Source organism: Ambystoma mexicanum, chromosome 3q (assembly GCF_040938575.1).
Source record: "Ambystoma mexicanum isolate Mex_15411 chromosome 3q, UKY_AmexF1_1, whole genome shotgun sequence".
NCBI lineage: Eukaryota > Metazoa > Chordata > Amphibia > Caudata > Ambystomatidae > Ambystoma > Ambystoma mexicanum.
The window spans coordinates 586,375,472-586,396,777 of record NC_090926.1 but is presented as its reverse complement, the minus strand read 5'-3'; the positions used below and the strand labels follow the sequence as shown (position 1 = coordinate 586,396,777).

Genomic DNA, 21,306 nt, shown 5'->3' with positions numbered 1-21,306 from the left:
CTTTCGCCCTGCACAGGGAGGGGTCCGGCCCAGTGCTATCAGTATAGGCGATTTCGAGAGGTTGCTGGTTGACACAAGAAAACATACACAAGGCTATAGCAGACCCCCACATGCAGGTCAGCTACAGACCCGTGCAACGCCGGGTGGTATCGCTAGTACTGAATACACATTAACAAAACAAAACTTGTCTTTAGTGCACTACACACACACAATGTGAACTATGATTATTCAGTTTTTAAAAAAACTGACACTGTAAAATGGACATTATGACCACGTCCTTGAAAAAACCATTACAATTCCGAACAGTTATGCTTTCAGCACAATGTAAAAATAAAATATTGTGCCAATAAAGATTGTAAGGAAGCGGTCACTGCGCAAATATCTTAAAACAATCAAAACTCGTCGACATTGGTCGATGCTAGCCAGTGTACTTTCTGACCACAAAATGGACACTGACCATGTCCTGAACGGTCAAAAACCCTAGAAAGAGCCCAGAGTCCAGTGGCCATGTTCTCCATAAAATGGTCCACTTTAATCTGGGCATAAATACCTTTTGCGTCCTCCCACATTCCTTGGGGTCAGTGTGACCCAAAGAACCCTAGAATATGCACCTTTCAAACATTTTCGCAGGGATAGTCAAGTTAAAACATAGAATAGGTGTGTGGGCCATTGTGGGGGCATACTGATGCTCTTGGCAATTAGAACTCCCACCCCTCAAGGGATGGAAGAATTTAAGGTCCCAAGGGTCTGGAAGAATTGAAAAAAAAATGCAGTGGAGGGTAGGATACAAGAAATGGCGACGCAGGCGGTTAACCAACTCAGAAAAAAAGTCAGAAAAACAATTTGAACAGAAAGGGCAGAGAGAAAGATGGCTAGAGGGACAAAAATAAAAAAAAAATTAAAAAGCCAATAACGAAAAATGAACATATAGAGATCCGATTTTCGGGAGAAAAAAAAGGTCCGATAGCAAAGAAGAGTTAAGAAAAATATGGTGGGGCAAATTTGGTTAGGGAAGCCATTGGCATGCGGCAGGTCAGTGGAATGACTCCACAGAGGGGACCATATGCCTAGGATGGATGCACGGCAGTTAAAGGGGAAGAGGGTTTTAAGAGGGAACAAGAGGAGTGGTTTGAATTGAAGCACACAAGTGCAAAGTATTCAAATGGAACAAGATGACGGGTAGAATAGAGAAAGGGGGGGGTAGGCTCACAGTGACTCTGTAAGCATGTCTACTGTTGGTTTACATAAGGTGGTACCACCAGCACCTCGGTACAGCAGTAGGGTTATAGGATATTCTTAGTGTTACTAAGAAATGCTTGAGTATTTGAACATCTCTTAGCACCTGGTGCAGGCAATGTTCTAAATGCGTTCAGAGCTGCCCCTTTTACAGTTTCCCCACCTGGGCAACTCCCACTCAATTCATATTTGATATATTTGTGTTGATTTATGCACAGGTGACTCAAACAATAACAAAACCACATAGATGCTAGGGCTGGCACATCTATTTAAATATTTTTCCGCTCCTCCTTTCCTGTAGCTAGAATTAGCACACACTTAATCTATACGGCTGCACTCTGCAGCAGAATTATTTTATACATACACAATTTAATGTACACTTCTCATTCCTCCGTTTCCCTCAATTTTTAGTAAAGGGTGGAGTAGGCTTCAGCAGCGACACCGTCTCCGACCACCAAATGCTTTCCTAAATATCCTGTGTACGGCCATGCGATTTAAGTCCATTTATAGTCACATTTCATCACTACATCGTCCGCATTTGGAGATAATGTGTTTATTATTTAAAGCGAGCAAAAGGGTACAGAGTTTGCCAGACCTCTGTGGGAGATCATCCTTTAGGTTTAGGGGGATGACAGGCACCTCTATATTTTGACCTCTCTGTAGGAGAACGGTTAGCTTAGCCTATGCGATATAGCATGTACATGTGGGCTTGTACCTCCTTTGTGGTAGGACCATTTGATTGGAAGGGAATCGGAACATTTGCGGGAGCTCGGATTAACAGATCAACCCCGATACTCATTTAAATGGAAGGCAGCTCTTATTTAGGTAACCACCATTTCAGTAGGAGTGGGGTTATGGATAATCTTATATATCAGGTCTTGCAAATTCTTTAAAAATACAAAAATAAAAACCCTAACTACATGGTAGTGGAGTGCTGACTTAAGAGTACAGAAGTCCGAAACTAAACACCATGCCACAGCGAAAGGCCACCGAGTGGCTATCTCCTCCATGTACACGTAAAGAGGAGGAAAAAGAACGTGAACCATTCGTATTAAACCCATTATCTCTCTTCCTGCCTGCAGAAGCCATATCTCAGAATTCCACAATCATCCATTCTACAGCAGATGAAACGTTAAGAGGAGGGGCGTCCCGCATGGCCAAGTTAATCATTTAGTTCATAGTAATGAAGCTATTATTTCTCCTCAAAATTTGACTGAATTGAATTGGAGAGCTCCAACAAAAAGGTCCCCAGGTGGGATTGCTTGAAGTTAAGCAAACACCCATTATACACACAAGATTAGCCCCATTCGCTCCAAGAAAAGGGCCCACGTCCAGGCTCCCGTCTCTGGTGCATCCAACAACACAGCTGAACTCTTTACTATGCAAGGAAGGGGGGGCGTGGCTTGGAGCCATGGCAGTCGGAGCGGCTCTGTGAAAGCTCCCAGCTGGCGCCACACATTCAACTACAATGCCCCGGTGAAACCGTAGTTCTAACATTCATTTGCAGCATGGTCAAAAGCTGAGCGTTGCAGCAGGCATTGACCGACTTCCGACCCTGAGCGACATCTGGAACCGGGAGATCTAACCCGAGTCATGCAGAGAAGCAGTGAGGGACGCAGAGGCAAAATGGCAGATTCCTCTTTGTTCTGAGAGCGCCAGAGGTATCTGCTGCCCGAGCAGATGCGGGTATCTTGAGGGCGCCGCAGCGGGGAGACCCCAGCACCCTCCCAGTGCTGACCCCACTCCCCGCCTCAGGTCGAAACGCTCCCCAGCTCTCAGCAGAAGAGTGCCCGAAAGCCCGCCCGCACAGAGCATCATCTTCCCGCTCCCTGTAATCCGATGGCAGCAGCACCAACGTGGAACGTCGCAACTAATCGTGACGGGAGCGGACCCCCGCCCCCTGAGTGCTGCACGTCTCCTCTGCCATTTCTGACCCCGCCAAGAACGAACTAGCAGACAGCCAGACAGCCAGACAGCAGGCGGAGAAGGATAATAAAGCCGGCATCTCAATCGTCCAACTCCGCTGCACCCCAGGGAGAAATCAGAAGACAGCGACCAGAACGCAACCATTAAATGCAAATACTGTGCTCGCCCAGTTCCCACCATCCGAGGTCAGTCCAACTAACGCTACACCCCTCACCAACGGGGCGGATCGCAACAGCACGGACCCCCCCCCATGACAAACTACACCCGACTCGGGGCCAGTGAAGAGGATTACTGGCGGGACTCTGCGGCGGACCGCTGCAATCACTCTGCATACAATCCCAAGAGGTGCCCACCCCGATTGCAGAACAGCAGTGAGTGGGCCAATCCCCGGGTGAAGTTGAGGCCGACAGAAGCAGCAGGGGACACTTGGGACGCTAACACCCCGCCAGGGAAGTTTCCCTGAATTCTACTCCTGCAGACTGGGAGGCATAGCGAAGGTGGCGGAGCGCAGCCAGGCTGCCCAGCCCTTCGCCTCCACCCAAGCCTGGCGTGACCTGGAAGTGGGCTCCTGGGTTTGTTACCTGGTCTTCTTTATATTTTTGTGTTCCACGAGTCAGGGTGTCTCCAGACTCATCGTAGCCAGCTCCTGTGAATTTTTTGAAAGATGATTTATAACCTCAACCTTTTTTGATCTGTTTGAAAGTGAATTTAAACAAGTGGTGCCCACTTACTTACCTTCCTGCTCTTGTTCTTCCTTTTTTGAGACACACGTGAGTGGAGGCACACAGTGATAGAGATTGTAATTTAACTCATACGACAATTTTAAACAACATAATGTCCTTTGAAGATATCGAAGGTCTTTCATCCAAATGCGCAGAAACCCTAGGGTTTTCCACAGAGGAGGCGGCAGCCATTCTAGAACTAATTAGTGAAACAAGCATTGGCACACACTCCACCACAACTAAAGACCCGTCTAAACGCATTAAACAACTTGAATACTTGATACGGAAGGAGATAAACCGTAAACTACATGCGATCACTCTAGGCCGCTATTTCAAGAATCAACGTATACCAAGAGGGTTACGGATCCAACTTCGCCCAACACTTTGCAAGGAAAGCAAAGAATTTGTACGGAAATGGGAGGCTATTTTGAATAAGTGTTCCCTTGACCTGATTTTATTAACCATACAGGAATTATCAAAAAATTTGGTTACACTAAACACTGAAATTCAGGAAATTGAGAAAGAACTTGTAGGTTCACTAGGAAAAGAAGAATACGATATCATTCTAACTGACATCAATGCGAAACTGGAAGACTACAAGAACGAGTTGGAACAAAAGAAGGTGAAGAAGTTTAAAAGGGACACATATGATTATATCAATGAAGAGGTTTATACATGGATGGAGAAGTATGGCCCGATAGCACCAAAGAAACTCCACAGGTATCCAACAGATAACACTTCCAGCTCCGATTCAGACGCACAGAGGGAGACTGGGGTCCCGACAGAACAAGCATCGAGCGATCCCAACCAAACAGCCAGCCCGTCCACACGCACATCTACGACTGGACCTTTTTTAGGAGCTCGCCCAAAAGAACCCGCAGGGGGAGGAGGAAATCTAAAAAACAAACCACAAACAAGATTACAACTGAGGAAAACCTAGTCATAAATATATCTCATAAAACTCTGAATAAAACTGAAGAGGATACCCTACAAAAGGGGTTGAGTTTTGTACCCACTTACAGTACCACTCTATTTAATACCAAGATTGAGTTGTACAAATTCATAAGAAAACTTAAATTGAAAGTATTCTTTGAGGAGTTAGAACCATACGAGAACACCTCGGATGCCCCAGATTTTCAAGAATTCAGAACTAAGAGTGGCTTCATACCACCAATCTCAGTACCATCAATTGATATTTTTCAAAAACTTGTTACTCGAGACATTGAACGGATCAGTTATAAAACTCCACCGCATAGAAACATGAAACCTCATGAAATGAAAATCATCAGAGATTTATATTGTGATAAGGATATCACCATACGCCCAGCTGATAAGGGAGGCGCCCTAGTCATCATGAACACTACAGATTATAACATTGAATGCATCAGACAACTGCAAGATCGGACCATTTATGCACCTTTAGACCAAGACCCCACTCTTTCTATCAAATTGAACCTTGAGATGTTGTTGGATAAAGCCATGGAATTAGACTGGATAAATGAACACACCTATAAATTCCTCAACAACCCACACCCAAGGGTTCCCAATGTCTATACATTGCCCAAAATTCATAAGGATCTTGTTAAACCACCGGGGAGACCTATTGTTGCTGGAATGAGTAGCATCAATCAACCATTGGGAGTGTATATTGACTTTTTTCTGCAACCTTCAATACAACAAACTTCCACATACGTTAGAGATACCACACACTTCTTACAGCAACTACACTCTGTTATTTTTGATTGTGATCACCTGATGTTTACCATTGATGTGAAGAGTCTATACACATCTATACCTCATGACCTTGGGATAGAATCAGTTGAATGGCTGCTGTTAAAAGCACCAGAAATTCGAGCACAGAAGGAATTTATACTATCTCTCCTTCACTTTATTTCAGAGAACTCATATTTTCAATTTCAAGACAAATTCTTCCTTCAAGTGTCTGGTACATCAATGGGGCCCACTATGGCACCATCCTATGCGAACTGTTTTATGCATAAGTATGAAATGGACCATATACTGAATAACCAGGAATGGAACAAAAATATACACCTCTGGTTACGGTTCATCGATGATATTTTTGGAATATGGACAGGCACGGATGAGAGCTTCAGTGACTTTTTCACATATCTTAACAACATCGACCAGCGCATCCAGTTCACCAAAGACACCTCCAGAGACAGAATCACATTCCTTGATGTTCAGATTGAGAAAAAAGACGCCAACTATTCTACTACATTATTTCGAAAAATCACAGATCGCAATAACTTACTTCACCGCCTGAGTTTCCATCAGTCCAGTTTACTCAAAAATCTTCCTTACAGTCATTTGTTGAGAGTTAAAAAGATCGTGAGCGATCCTGAAGACTACTTAGCACAGCAATTGAACATGAGAGAGAAATTTGAAGCACGTGGATACAGAAAGGATGAATTGGATTTGGCAGTCCAGAGGGTTAATTCCCTTGATCGTGACAGCCTATTGAAAAGTACTACTAAACCCAAGAAAGAACTCAAAACTCCAGTATATGTTTCTAAATTTTCCATTCAGAGTAACAAAATAAAGAATTCCATTAAGAAACATTGGAGCATTTTTAAGAATGATGTAAGGGTCCAGAATCTATTTGAACAACTTCCAGTCTTTGCTTATCAAAGGAGCAAAAACCATATGAGATGAACTGGTCCACACGAGGCCACCAATGAAAGAACCCATTACTTCACGCACCGGAACATATCCGTGCTTACATTGCATCAATTGTAATTTGGTGATCAAGGGTGACACGATATACCATCCCGGAACAGGCAACAAGATTTTCCTGAAGACATTTGGTACGTGTGATAGTGTGAACATTATATATGGTATAAAATGCCCCTGTGGTAAGTATTATGTAGGACAGTCCACGAGATCAGCAAAGGCACGTTGGAACGAGCACCGTTCGTGCATACGTACATGTAACACCAACTCGGCGGTGGCACGCCACTGGCGTGATGAGAGCCACAACCTGACTCAAATTAGATTTGTTATTCTTGAAGTGTTAAAGAAATCGAATCCCCATGAGGATTTGGGCCTGCGACTCAACCAAAGAGAAACCTTTTGGATAGACAAACTTGGGAGCCTCTACCCAAATGGCCTAAATGAAGAGATTAACTATCACTGTTACATTTGAATCATTGTTTTCCATGCTTGACTTAAGAGGATTATGTTGATACATGAGTGACTAGTACATGATTCCCTTCCTCTACCAATGTACATTTATACCGGGACACTTTGGATGACCTCTCTCTTTAAGGGGGTCATTCATGTCTTTTATTTTAGGATTCAATATGAATTGTTATCACATTAGGATCCAATCACCAACGTTTACACACCATTGTCGCCCTTCCCGAACTTAGGTTTGGGACCCAAGGTAGCGCCTTCCGGGGGCTACCGCATGCGACTGGTGTATTTATGATAAATGTACATGATATATCCACGATTACACCCATTAGTTGTTTATGTAATGGTTTAGATACACATGCTACCCTTGCATGATTTTTTCCATATATCGCAGTGTGTCTAATATGCTTATTATTATCATTATTATTATCATAATGTTTGTTTATTTTATCTATGACATTTTCACTCATTTATACACAATTGTCAGTATGTTTTCTATGTCTATTAGCCTTTTTTTCTCATATTCAATTTTCTGTTCTTTTCCTTGTACAATTCTACATTTATCAGTAGCTTTACTGTAAATTCTTTTTTATCTGGATTCCTGGCTTGAATTGCCTGATTGCATGGAGTGCAATCGTCAGTATGTTTTCTATGTCTATCAGCCTTTTTTCTCATATTTAATTTTTGTTTTTTTCCTTCTATAATTCCGTAATTATCATCAGCTCTACTGCAAATTCTTTTTTATTTGAATTCTTGGCTTGAATTGTCTGATTGCATAGAGTGTAATCGGCAGTATGTTTTCTATGTCTATCAGCCGTTTTTCTCATATTTAATTTTCGATTTTTTTCCTTCTATAATTCCGTAATTATCATCAGCTCTACTGCAAATTCTTTATTTCTATGATTCTTAGCCTTGATTGCCTGATTGCATAGAGTGCAACTGCCTATCGGCATCGTGTCGATCAATGGACACATTTGGGTCACGTGTTTATATTAGTATGAGTAACCTTGGGAACGCTGTTCCCTGGCAATGCGGAATGGCGTCCCCTGCTTGACCGCAATCCCCGCCTCAGTACACTCGTAGCTTTACGAGTACAGGTAAGCCTGCAGACCTCTACAACTAGTGTCTATGACAAATTCTGAGACAACCCACTAAAACACATGTTGTTGCACCTACAGATTGAAGAATTGATTTGGTCTGGTTTCCAGACCTTTGATCTTGCGTGAAGTTGTTGTCAACTCCCCGCACATTTTTTCCACGGGCTACCTCGATCCCTTGAGGTAACTTTCCTTGGTTTTCTGATCATGTTCAAATTAACTGTTATTTCATTTACACATTATTTATTTTGGCATCTTTTCTTTTCCCTACTGTGTGGCTTCATTCACCTTTTCCATTTACCTTGCAACTCATCGAAAATTGGTATGTTATTTTTATATTGTTTTCACGCATGGTTATATTTTGTAACACAATCACGATTTTGTTTATGTTTTTCAAAACTTGATGCTTTTGGTATAAATGTTCCACAGTTTGTGTAAATTAGACCTGCCCTGATGAAGGAGCTGTATGCTCCGAAATGCATTGGCACTTTATGTCTATAACAATTATGGGATGAGTTAGCCGCGGCCTCACTAAGATTTTATTAGTGACCAACTTGGAATTTTCTTTTTGATAAACGCATATTACTTTTGGATCCGACTAAGAGATTTATTTGGATGAGTTACATTCTGTAAATCCAGTGAACATTTACTAGTTGACTCTAATTTTGCAAATTGCACTGCCCTTGGTAGGGCTTATACAGAGAGCGGCTGTGTGGCCAGGTTTGTTACCTGGTCTTCTGTATATTTTTGTGTTCCACGAGTCAGGGTGTCTCCAGACTCATCGTAGCCAGCTCCTGTGAATTTTTTGAAAGATGATTTATAACCTCAACCTTTTTTGATCTGTTTGAAAGTGAATTTAAACAAGTGGTGCCCACTTACTTACCTTCCTGCTCCTGGGACTCTCGCTCAGGAACCTTGACATCCAACGCCTACAGTGAGGAACCCCCGGGAAGCTCTGCAAGGGCTGGCTCTACGCGGCCCTCAGTGGAAATTTCAGATCGATCATGGACATACGCAGGAGACACTGCCGGCCATATTAGACCCCACCTCAAACCCCCGCTGATCCTCTACCAGGCAGAAGGCACCAGAATATCCCAGCAGCACCTACCACCACTCAGGAAATCAACAGGGTGTAGGCTCAACAAGGGGAGCCCCCAACCGAGTGCTAAAGCAAGCCACGCATGCAGCGGGCGAAGCAGGCCTCTTCTCCAGGAGGCTCTCCTGGTCCCGGCGGCAGTCTCCAGCCTCCACCCACCGAATGCACATCCAGGGTGACAACAAGAGGTAAGGCGGCACCTACCGTACCACCTCGGGGGCTGGTCTACACCGCAGCGCTGACCCATCCTCCCCCAAGGGGGACTCATTGGGAAGCCAAGTTGAACTCGCCCTGTCACAAAGATCAGGCAGCAAGGGACCCTCTACTGCCGTGTGGAACAAGCCCGATCCGTATCAAAAACTAAAACCTGCCTGCAGCCCATGGACTGGCAACCCGGATACCAGCAATCTATCCGCCTGAGTTATAAGGCCTCCCCGAGCAGCGGAGTGCTAACAACCCGGCGTGTGGAGCTACCCACCCAGTCCCGCAACTGCTCACCACTTGGTCCCTGTAAGAGAGTTTGGCGGTGCCTCCGATGGCCAGATCGCCTGCACTCTCACCACAAACATTGGACAGTACCTCAGGGGCAGTGCCGGACACCACAACGAAAACACAGCATTGGTTATTGAATGCTACAAACAAGGGATGGGCTCCTGACGGTGCAGTTCCCCCACCCCCACCCCTCCGAGAGCAGGGGCGGCTGAAGCACAATGACCAAGAACCTCAAGTCAACGAAACAGACAGATATCGCTGCACTACCGACAACCCCCATGGCGGAGAAGTCAAGACGGGGGAGCACAACAAAAGCATGGCGCTTAGGACCCACCCAGAAGTAGGCCCCGAGCAGGCCTCACAAGCAGTCACAAAATCAGATCTCCAAGAATTACTATCAGCCATCACCAAGGAATATCAAAAGGGGACTGAAGAGGTGATGAGCAAGATCTCAACTCTGGACAAGCGAGTGGGGGAAATAGAATCCAGAACAGTGGAAATCGAAACCACACTATGAACAAAACTTTGCAGCGCTCGAGGCCCGATGCAAAAGCACTTGAAGCCAAGCAGGAGGATGCAAAGAATCGTTCTAGGAGCAACAACATCCGCCTGAGGGGAATCCTGGCATTTATCTCGAACGAGGAATTGGGGGCATATTTCAGCAACCTATTCCGCTTAATCCTGACCCTCCCGGATGAATCCCCATTAGAACTCGACAGAGTCCATAGAACAAGATTGAAACAAAGCACCTCCTCTTTGTCGTCAGATGTACTGGCAAGAGTTCACTTTTACAAAGTTAAGGAACAAATAATGAGGGAAGAAAGGAGCTCAGCCCGTATACAATTCAGAGATGCCACGATATCCGTATACCAAGATCTGGCAGCTGTCAAAAGAGAAAAGCTCTGAAACCCATGACTGAATGGCTCCATGAGAGGAAGATTATATACAGATGGAGCTTTCCCACTGCCCTCTCCTTCACATGGGAAGGCAAGCCCTGACACGTCCACTACCCAAGGGAAGCAGAAAGCTTTATAAACCCAGAGGCTGAGGAGAACGAACTCGACAAGGGAACTCCTAACATGGAAGGGGCACAGAGTGAATCCCTGAGGTTCTGGTCCCGGGTGGAGAGCCGATGCAGGGTGAGGGGGGGCCCCCCCATCCAAGAACAAAAAGAATAACCGCTAATGGCGGGTCCTCCTCTTTTCTGAACTCCAAAGACACCCCAAGCTGCTACAATCTTGGTTCACTATGAAACGAACGCAGCTAATCCGACTTGCGTATGATGTATCGAGAAGCTCAGAGGAACCTTCACGACACTGGGCACTCTAGGTCCTAGCGGACCCGAATCCCCAAGCCAGATTCCAAGGACGCTGAGAAGCCAGATCCCTTGCAACAAAATAGGCAACTAGAGAAACGCAAAAATCGATAAACCTACAAGTTTAACCGGAATCATAAGAGGCACTGAAGCCTCGACCCGAGTTGGTTGCGTTGGCCCAGCCGGATGCCCCGTTGGTTGAAGCTTGGCCTGGAAAACCTGTTTGTTATTGCGGGGAGGCAGGGGAGGAGGTGTGACGGGGGGGGTGACAGCGAGGGGAAACGAGAATACACTCCAGAGGGGGCAAGACTCATAAATATGCACATTCACAACGCAAGGCAATCCTAAAATCAGGAATCAACTCAACCAGCGAGATGGCATGAGTCGATGCACAATTACTACAGGGAACACTACACAAAGCAACTGGACAAAGACCGAATGACTTCCCATGACAAGGAACTCACCAGGAGAACCTGGAACGTTCAGGGCCCAAATGTCCCAGGCAAAAGGAAGTCGGTGGCACGCAGGCTCTGCCAGCTCGCAGCAGACATTGTCTGCCTACAAGAGACCCACCTCCTGGCGTTGGACGAAAAGAGTTAACTTTCAGCGGTACCCAAAACGGTACTCTGCCTCATCAGTTCAAAAGTAGAGAGGCATGGCCCTACTGTTGAGCCAAGACCTGCAAGTAACTCAAGTCACAGTCAAAAGAGACCCGGAATGGAGATATCTCCTACTAAAAGGTCTCCTGGTCGAACTGCCCATCACCCTATCAGTAAGCTACTACCCGAATAGTGCGCAAGTCCACCTTCTCTGCAACATTTCAGCCTTTGCCAAGGGCCACCTACTAATCGGTGGGGACTTTAACTTAACGCCAGACTTGAATCTGGACAAATCGCTGCCCCCAACTAGGGAAGACTTCAAAGCGTTGGGTAGGGCAGAGTTCCTAAGGGAAACAGAGTCCATCGACATCTGGAGGCTTTCCAACAAGGGAGCAAGGGACTACACATTCTTCTCACACGTCCATAAAGGGTACTCAAGGATTGACCTTCTACTGGCATCCAGCGCTCTCATCCCATGCGTGGAGGACATACAAATAGGGCACAGAGTCATATCAGACTATGCGCCAGTCACTATGAGCCTGCGACTGCAGGGTTTGCCAGAGCACCCGCAAAAATACTGGAAGATGCAAGACCAGATCCTGATGGACATAGCAACGAGCTTGGAAATAGCAGAAGCAATCACAAATTACTTCAAGGAAAATGCAACAAACGATACCTCAAGAGCTATCATTTGGGACACTATGAAGCCAGTAATCAGAGGGGTGGCGATCAACTGCACGGCAAGGCATAGACGACAAAACAAACTGCAACTATCTAAACTGGAGGAGAAAGTCGCTGAGCTGGAGAGCACCTTCAAAAGACGCCAAACTACAACAATAGGCAGAGAACTAAAGAAAGCGAAAGCAGCATTGGAGATGCATCTAGCGGACCGATCAGCCAAAGCCCTGCCATATACCAAACAATTTTACTATCTGAATAGCAATAAGGTAATCCGCCTTCTGGTGCACAAACCTAAGAAACTCCACTCACGGAAGAACATCCAGAACCTATCGGACCGGAACGGCAAATCCTGCCACACCAACCCGGAGAAACTGGAGCTAATGACAGAACATCACAAGGAAATCATAACTGGCCACCCTACGGCCAAGACTACTCAGCGGCAATACTTAGCCACCGCCCAAAAAGACCACCCACAACCACAGCTGGAATTCCTGGAATGCCCAATCACAGCCAAGGAGGTAGGAGATACTATTCGCTCCCTGACAAAAACGGCTCAGGCCCGGACGGGTTCACAACACAATTCTACAAGAAATTCACCCACATCCTGCCCCACCCACCCCCAACTAGCAATCCTTTACAATTCATTTCTCTCAACGAGATCCACCACCCCATCCATACAGACCCATCACAGTGCTAAACAACGCCGCCAAGGTGTTAGCGAAAATCCTAGCAGACAGATTGGTGCAGATTTCCCCCCCCCTCCCCCTCAGACATAATACACCCAGACCAAACGGGCTTCATCCCAGGCCGCAACACACAGGTCAACATTAGAAGAACCATAAACATTATCGAGTCAGCAAACAGGACTGTGGCGGCACTAGCAGTCCTGTCACTCAATGCACACAAAGCCTTCGACATGTTGGACTGGGGCTACATATACAGCACTATGGATTTGGCCCAAATTTTGTGAAATGGACGCTAGCTAATTATCAAAATCCATCCACGAGACTCAATGAATGGAGCAAGATTGGACAAAATCAACATAACTAGAGGCACCAGACAAGGATGCCACTATCTCCCCTCATATTCGCGCTCTCAATGGACCCATTCACCAGCAGAATCTGCAACAACCCGTCAATTCATGGGCTGGAAGTCAAAGGGGAATCCTACAAAGCAGCCCTATATGCGTGCGATGTCCTACTAACGGTGACCCGAACTGAAGCATCCATGAAGGTGTTGTGGCAAGAATTAGAAGCATTTGGGGAGGAGTCGGGATTTAGGGTAAACTTCACAAAATCTACAGCAATGGGTATCAACATGCCGATTAAGCTCAGGAGAGCACTGGCAGCCAGTTACCCAAGCCCATGGCCGAAATCACAAACTAACTACCTGGGAGTCCAATTACCAAACAAATACAAAAGAATATACAAAGTAAATTTCCCCCCACTGTTCAAAGATCTGAGAATCGACTTGGCACGCTGGCAGAAGCAAGAAATATCGTGGCTCTGAAGAATCACCGCACTGAAGATGAATCTAATCCCCCAGACTGATCCACTATTGCCTAGCCCTCCCAGTAACCATCCAGAAGAAGGCCATCCAGAAGCTACAGTCAAGCATCCTGAAATACGTCTGGGAAGGAAAGAAGCCACGGATTCCGAGGCAAATTATGCTTCGGGGCTAGGGGTCCCAGATGTGGCCAGGTACTGCCTCTCACAAGCCTTCGAATGGAAATCAAGCACCAACCAACCCCGCTGGCTAAACTTGGAAGCAAACTGTTGCCAGAGCCCATTGCTTCCACGCATGATGAATCCCAGAGATCCCCCAAACTCAGCCCTACAAGCAAAAAGGAACACAGTGGCATGCTGGAAAAAGGTAGCCCACCAGTGGAATTGCAGGAGTGCCGTGGGGCCCCTCACTCCCATCTGGGACAACCCGGACTTAACCCCGGGAATTACTCTAGATAACTTTGACAAATGGAAGGAGGAAGGGCTGAGAAACATTGCAGACTTCCTCAAAAATTGAGCCCCGCTAAATTTTGAGCCTGCAAAACCAAGTTCCAGGTCCCAGAGACAGAGAGGTACCGGTATGGACAACTCAGGCATTGGCTATCCCACGAGGCAATAAAGAAAAAAACGGAAGCAGAGAATTAACAGCACTAGAGAGAACACTTACAGCAATCCCCGCACCATGCGGGGAAAATATTCACCCTATACAGGCTTCTAGACAGAACAGATCCAAACAAAAATAAATAAATAAAATAAAAGAGGTCTACATGCTGAAATGGGAAAAGGACATACGCAGGGACATCGAACCAGAAGAGTCGGGCCGTATCTGGACCGAAGGGCACTAAAGGTCTAAGCATGTAACCAACAAAGAAGGGGTCATTAAAGTTTGCTATAGGTGGTACCGAACAACGGAGATCCTTAACAAATTTAACCCAAGTATTCCTCCACAATGTTGGAGAGGATGCTCAGACACAGGCACGCTATTCCACCTCCTGTGGTCATGTCCCATGGCCGCACAGTTTTGTAAAAATTTCCTGGAACAAATCAAGTTGATCACGGGTCTCACAATCCCGTGGGACCCAGGAATTGTCCTACTGGGAGCTGCGGGCGAAGGTAAATTTCCACTAAACCGCCCGTATAGCAGACTTGTGCTCGCACTTATTAACGGCTGCGAAGATCTCAATAGCAAGACTATGGAAAAACCCGGAAGGCCCAACAATCCCAATGTGGTTGTCTAGTGTTGGGACATAGTAGCGGCAGAAAAAAAAAATAGAATCACAGCCCTCCGTTTTGGTAATAGGAACAAGTTCTACCATACCTGGGTCCCCTTCCTGGACTAAACGCAGCAATTCCCAGGAGTGGCGAGAAAACCCCCAACCCTTCGATGGATGAAGAAGCTTGACTAAAAGAGCCATCTGAGGGCAGAAAATACAAACCGAGAGGCCCAGCTGCCGAACTAGAGCCCGAAGGAAATGCCAGACTCCTATGCCAATGCTCTTGCACGAACCCCTGCCGCAAGAGAACCTTGATCAAGCACTTACATGTGCATCCTCGCCCTAAACAAAGCATAATATGTAATCTGCTGTCTCCCTATGTTCCCCCTTACCGCTTCCCTTCCTCCCACCCAATGACTGTTACTGTTAATACTTTTAATTTTTCTTATGTTAATTTATAACAAAGCTCTGATCATTACATCCAATGTCTGATGCTATGTTTGAAGCCTGTACCCAAAATACCAATAGAAAGAATCTTTGGGGGGAAAACAAAAACTGCAATGAACTAGCCATCCCTTCTGCAATCTCCACCTCACCTCTTCCCTGGCAGGCCCTCTGCAATGCACCGGCCACACACTTAACTTCAAAAGCTCAGGACATCCCAAGCACCCTTGCTTCCCTTTCCTCCTCCCCTAACTCCACTCCACCTGCCTCCTCTGGCCTCCCATCCCCCCTATGCTTTTCTCTCCTTCTCTATCACACATGATGAGGTCTCTAGAGTTGTCTGCTCTATGAAGGTCTCCTCCAAACAGGTCTCCCCCTGTTCTTCCAGAACCATTAAAGGATAGTTCCGGGACTTTTTTTTTATTGTCCCTACGGGTCGGCCATGTGTTTGTAAGCATAAATCGGTAGATCGTAGGAAACTTTCCTATGGACCTTACCCGACTTTTCGACCATTATCGCACTCGAAATCAGCCTCCATTTTGTGATAATCCTATCATTCCGCCGCATCGACCTGGCTCACCTGCCTTTGCGGCACTAAATCAAATCCCCCGCCCCTGAGCCTGACATCAGCAGACGCGTACTGCCCATTTCAAGCACGTCTCGTGTCAACAATCGCTGCGCCTCAGCTATTGACGTGTTGCCATGGAAATGGCAGGACGCCTCTTTCCCCAATAAGTATAAACAGACCGTTTCACAACATACAGCAGCAGATTTTCGATTCCATTCCTCTCTCTGTGTTACTTTGAGTATTCTGTGACTCGTTTCAGTGCTCTGGTCAGCTACCTTCGCCGCTTGTAGCCCGTGTGAACACCTGTACCATCTCTGTAAATTATTTTACTATCTTTACCGCACAATGGCCACAATAATGCCGTATATGTACGAGCCCGAGTACACCGAGGAGGAACTACTGGAAAGGCAAGCACGCGAAAACGATGGGGATTCGGACGGCAGTTGGGAGGACCAGTCAACGGATGAAGAGCCTGGACCATGTCGCATGGACGGCGTCTCCACCTGGTGCACGTGCAATCGGTGCGAGCTAATGCCAAATGAGGAGGAGAACTGCTGCTGCCGTGAAAATTCCGGGTGCTTGGCCTACATTTCGGAAAGCGAGCAAAGTCAGCAGGAAGGCGAGCAAAGTCCGCAATGCATCACCGAGCTGCCAGAGTTCAGGGAAGCCTGCCTCTCACGGACAGTGTTGAGGAGGATGATGATGGTGCTTATGCACGAACTTCGTGGCACTGTTCGTCCGTGTAATCCGAGTAACGAGTAAGTATACTCTGTTTGTGATGTCAGTGATGCCACCACTATTTCATGGTCGTCTCCCACATATAAAATTACATTTACATATCATTCGAACGCATGTAAATTGGTTCCATATAGTGCATTTTCTAGATATAATTTTTTTCTAAGAAAAATGACATGTGTTACCTGAATCGACATTGATAAGAAAGTTTGGTCAGTTTAATACAGTTTGCATCTTTTTTTTTCACAGGTGGTACAGGCTGGTGGCCTATCGTTGCTTCACTTGGTGGCTTCACGGGAGGCTCGGACACCGCGTTCGGAGAGTAATACCTGCCTGTGCGGTACTTGCCATTAGACAACATTTCCCCAGTGACAGTGGACAATACCGCGGATTTTCCCTCGATGTGCTGCAACCTCAACTTTACAATGTGTAATGTTTATTATTTATGTTTAATTAAAATCTAAAATAAAGCCCAACATATATTTTAACAATGGTTGTTTTGATTTTTTAAATGAATCTAGTGTATATTCTCCTGGGAGGGTGAGGTATTTATAAACTCACCCACCTGCCTTCCATGTAGTAGATCCTGCAGCCATCCTCTTACATTCAGTTAGATGGCCTCTCCTTGGTGAGGCCCTGCGGCAAACGGGTCTTGTCTGCACGACCACCGCCCCGATCCACCCCCCGCCCTATCAAAGGCAGTTCGCACCGGGGTACTTGCGCTGCTGGCAAGTGGAGCTGTCAGGGAGCGATAAAGGCCAAGAGGTGCCAAAGACCATGTACACTTCAAAGTGGTCTATAGAGCATGGGTTGTTGTTCCCATGTCTACCTCCAGACCCCGTGTCTCCTGCCAAGCATCCCCCCTCACGCTGGACGGCCCCCTGCAACCCACATAAGTGTGTCTCCATTCACGAGTCTTCCTGTGTCTTGTCTGCACGACCACCGCCCCGATCCACCCCCCGCCCTATCAAAGGCAGTTCGCACCGGGGTACTTGCGCTGCTGGCAAGTGGAGCTGTCAGGGAGCGATAAAGGCCAAGAGGTGCCAAAGACCATGTACACTTCAAAGTGGTCTATAGAGCATGGGTTGTTGTTCCCATGTCTACCTCCAGACCCCGTGTCTCCTGCCAAGCATCCCCCCTCACGCTGGACGGCCCCCTGCAATCCACATAAGTGTGTCTCCATTCACAAGTCTTCCTGTGTCTTGTCTGCACGACCACCGCCCCGATCCACCCCCCGCCCTATCAAAGGCAGTTCGCACCGGGGTACTTGCGCTGCTGGCAAGTGGAGCTGTCAGGGAGCGATAAAGGCCAAGAGGTGCCAAAGACCATGTACACTTCAAAGTGGTCTATAGAGCATGGGTTGTTGTTCCCATGTCTACCTCCAGACCCCGTGTCTCCTGCCAAGCATCCCCCCTCACGCTGGACGGCCCCCTGCAATCCACATAAGTGTGTCTCCATTCACGAGTCTTCCTGTGTCTTGTCTGCACGACCACCGCCCCGATCCACCCCCCGCCCTATCAAAGGCAGTTCGCACCGGGGTACTTGCGCTGCTGGCAAGTGGAGCTGTCAGGGAGCGATAAAGGCCAAGAGGTGCCAAAGACCATGTACACTTCAAAGTGGTCTATAGAGCATGGGTTGTTGTTCCCATGTCTACCTCCAGACCCCGTGTCTCCTGCCAAGCATCCCCCCTCACGCTGGACGGCCCCCTGCAATCCACATAAGTGTGTCTCCATTCACGAGTCTTCCTGTGTCTTGTCTGCACGACCACCGCCCCGATCCACCCCCCGCCCTATCAAAGGCAGTTCGCACCGGGGTACTTGCGCTGCTGGCAAGTGGAGCTGTCAGGGAGCGATAAAGGCCAACAGGTGCCAAAGACCATGTACACTTCAAAGTGGTCTATAGAGCATGGGTTGTTGTTCCCATGTCTACCTCCAGACCCCGTGTCTCCTGCCAAGCATCCCCCCTCACGCTGGACGGCCCCCTGCAGACCGCATAATGCCACGACATATACACGTCATTCATTCACAAACACACCCCTGTTTCGAATTCTTTATAACCCACTTCATATTTCTAATGAGAACTTCTTTGCGCTTTGCTAGTCAACCCGTGAAGGTGCTGGTTATCTGCTCTTCGTCTCTGTGAACTTCCGTGACCACTTTGAGCAAACTCGTCAGTTTGCAACCTGTGAACTGCTCCCTGTTCTACGACAAGAAACTACTCTGATCCCTGCATCTAACTGTTTGTTCGTCAAGGTAAGTCCATGTACCATAATCATTTTGCGTCCAATTTTTTAATTTATATCTATTTGCTAGTAGTCATCAAATTGCATCCATGTTTTCTTTTCGTTCACGACAGTACATGCAAGGAACTAGTCACATGTTCTGAGTTTAGTCAAATTACTTTTTCTATTTTTTGAAAGTTATTGAAATACTTATCCGCATGTGAATAACGTGTATAGTTCCAAGAACCAAAACGGACCTTGCATTGAACCTTTTATGTGTCATTTAATGTTTTAACACATTGGTATTCATAGAGAATTGTTGATCTTTACTTTTCAGAACTTTCCATAATGCCTGCCTGTTCCATTGGCGGTTGCCCTTCGAAGACCCATAACAAATCTGAAGGTACTATAATGCATGTTTTCCCTAAGACAATAGATCAGATAAGAGAATGGGTCCGATATTGCGGATATCCAGCCTCTGAGATAGAAAGTAGAGTCCTAGAAGTCTTTGCGGACAAGAGGGGTGATCGATACCGCATCTGCAGCAGGCACTTTAGCCCAGACATGTACTCCACATCATTGCTAATAAAGAAGAAAACACCGCGAGCGAGGCGAAAATTGCTCTCAACCGCTATTCCCACTCTATTCGTCCACATCCCTCCACTGGTGAGTCAAGTTTACGTATTTATCTCTCGGCATTGCGGTAGTGTGTAGCATTAGCTAACAATAATTTCCCCATTTATGTATCCACTCAATATGAAGGCGGAAGATTCTCCATCCGTGTCGTTATTGCAGTCATCAGCCACTTCAAGCGCCTATCGGGTAATCTTACTTAGCTATTCTGACACTGACTTGTTTTAGGCATGTAAATCAATAGTTTTAATTGATCGTGTAATTATTTTACCTAATGGTACACCACAGTACTCGTCCTCTAGTCTTTGTTTTCAGTTATAATTATGGTTATCCAAAATAATGCAAGTACTGTCTTTCAGGGAGATGCTGAGGAGTCCAACGCATTGACGACAACCGTAGATGTCACTCAGATGCTCGCGGTACGTTTCCGGACAGTTCCATCGATGGAGATCATCAGATCTTGCATTCTTGTAGCGTGATTGTTACACACAATGTTTCTTTCGTTTTTAGCCATTGGTATGTCCTTCTGTCGTCGCCCTCCTATGTGTCTTCTTTTTTCAATATTGTGTTCATTACTAATGAAAGTCCTATGTTTCAGGGAGTCGATGGAGCATTAGTCCAAGAAGAAGGGGGAGCATGCAGTTACGGGTCGGCGCAACAGCTTGCAGAAGTGTGCACCGCAGTTACAGCGTCCCTTGATGTTCTTATGCATTTCGAGGTATGGATACTGACAGATCAATCATGCGAGATCAAATGACGTGATTACATCCGCTATACTTCCTTCTTTATTAACGCAAGTACTATGTTTCAGGGAGCTGACGGAGCTTCTTCAACAAGAACATCACCCCTAGTAGTTGATGCAGATCTCTGGGTGGTGACACTTCCAACGATGGAGCAAATCGAATCATATTTAGATATCCATTGTGCAGGTCTATTTAGATGAGCCGTTGACGCCTGCAGAAAATTTATGTTCTTTTAAACAAAATAGAAAACCATACTAATGCAATTACTGTGTTTCAGGGAGTTGCTGAAGCGTCATCTTCAATAATATCATCAATGGAAGTCTATGCGGAGCCCGAGGTATGGATCTTGACAGTTCAATCTAACTAGATTGAACAATGCGTGAACTATTGTCGTTTGAATGTTCTACACAATGCGTTCATTCGTGTTTTGCTATTGAGATGTACGTATGGGTATTGGTCCCCAAGTACATTTTGTGTTTTCAATATTATTATACATACTAATGAAAGTTCTATGTTTCAGGGAGTCGATGGAGCCTCAGTGAGTGATGGATGTGCTTATCATGAAAATATAGTCGTTGCAGCGCGAGAGGAAGTGGAGACATGCACACACGAGTCGGAGCAACAGCGTCCAGATGTTGAAGTTCGAGGAAAGAAAGTTTCAAAGAAAAGAAAGCAAAAGAAGGTTAGTGTCCTGTTCACTATATTATGTTGTCTTTCACTGTCAATAGTTCAATACTGTAAGTTGTGTTTAAACTGAACATCCCTTTTCTAATCTGTCCTCTAGGTGCGAGTGGGTGTAAGAACTAGATCTACACAGACAGTGAAGCGAACGAGAGATGTTGCTTGTCAAACCTTTTGGCAGGGACTTGAGACTGGAGATGCATCGTGCCAATGGGAAGAATATGAAGTGATTGACAACGGAGCTA

At 46.2% G+C, this 21,306-nt stretch overlaps 1 protein-coding gene across 2 annotated transcripts in view; it reads right to left on the bottom strand.

The window, feature by feature from the left end:
• CENPM (centromere protein M) overlaps positions 1-21,306 on the bottom strand; it is a 153,643-nt gene that overhangs the window by 73,098 nt on the left and 59,239 nt on the right. The gene's annotated exons all lie outside the window — the stretch shown is intronic.